Source organism: Penaeus monodon, chromosome 21, assembly GCF_015228065.2.
Source record: "Penaeus monodon isolate SGIC_2016 chromosome 21, NSTDA_Pmon_1, whole genome shotgun sequence".
NCBI lineage: Eukaryota > Metazoa > Arthropoda > Malacostraca > Decapoda > Penaeidae > Penaeus > Penaeus monodon.
The window spans coordinates 38,391,864-38,393,246 of NC_051406.1; the positions used below are offsets into that span (position 1 = coordinate 38,391,864).

A 1,383-nucleotide genomic window follows, 5' to 3' on the forward strand; every position below is an offset into this window, starting at 1 on the left:
CTAATGTCCATTAACTGTCTTAAATTAGCATTGATTTATTAACCATGCTTGACAAATGTTTAGACCAACAAAAGTAGAAATGCATGTATGCATGAGATTCTCCATTATTGGTGTAAAGTTTAATAGTTGTTACCAATACCAAATTACCTTTATGAGGGCTAAATCCAACCTGCTTCTTTTGTAATGATGGTACTGAAGTTAGAGTATTCTTATATTTACTTTCTTTTAAAATGCTTATCATATCAGGTGGATGATTTATTTTATATTCAACAATGTTTACTATTAAACATAAATCTAATAGCTATGAAATGTATTTCATGTTTCAATATATTCTCTATATTCAAAATTAGCATCTTTGACAAGAAGATTAGTGGAAGATAAATAAATCTTCTTTTGGCAGCTAAAGTGCTTAGTCTGGCCTAATTTTAAACTGGTAAGGGGAATTGATAAAAAAAATATGTACATATTGATTGGTAATTATATATCATCTAACGAAGTGGATTAAGAAAAACTTTTATTAGAGAAATCATTTTAGTAATCAGAACCACTTAGGTATTAAAAAACATCTAGTCTGTATGGACTTTGAATTAATTAATCAGGGAATTGTATGTTCTCATATGGCTCAATGGGCTAAGGCAACCAAGTGTTTATGAGCATTTACTCATCTTATTTATTTTATTATTGTTGAGGTGCCCGTAAAAACAAAATAATGTGATGATTTAACTTTAGAGAGCAATGACTTTTCCACTGAATAATTTTCCTGTGTCAGTATTTTATACATTTTTAAAAAAGCTTTCTGCTAAAAATAGGATGACAGCTTGAACAAAGATGAGTAAGGTTTACTACACCCATCAGTTTGCTATTACTTATTAACACATAGAACCTACTGCCCAGCCAGGATTGACACATAATTGAAGATTGCAAGATATGTATTTTGATAATACTTACCTTTAGACATTTTTTTTTTTAACAGTAATAGGTAACTGCAACATGTAGATATTTGATTACTGAATATGAGACTAATAAGCTCTTAAACTAATTTATGTTGGAAAGAGAATTTTTAAAAATTATTATTACAAGAAAGTGTAGTATTTAGTTTAAGTGTTTTAGAAAATCCACTATATTATCTTGTGTATGGGGAGAAACATAGAGGTGCAGGAAGCACAATTGGAAAGTGAGGGGGATCATTTCAGTAAGTACATAGTACATTTGCTTCTTTTTATTTTATTTTTTTTCAGATGGTTAGAATTTCAGTTATAACCTTAATTTTCATAGTGAAAAGAATGCCATTTTATAAATAGTGCTATGTTGCCTTTTTGAATGTAGAATTATTACCAAGCAAGTTCTGAGAAGATTAGAGTAGTTCTTTATGCTTTTTAAGAA

At 28.8% G+C, this 1,383-nt stretch overlaps 1 protein-coding gene across 1 annotated transcript in view; it reads left to right on the plus strand.

Annotated features, from left to right (window-relative positions):
- Window positions 1-1,383, plus strand: part of LOC119586666 (myotubularin-related protein 14-like) — a 27,384-nt gene that overhangs the window by 15,531 nt on the left and 10,470 nt on the right. The gene's annotated exons all lie outside the window — the stretch shown is intronic.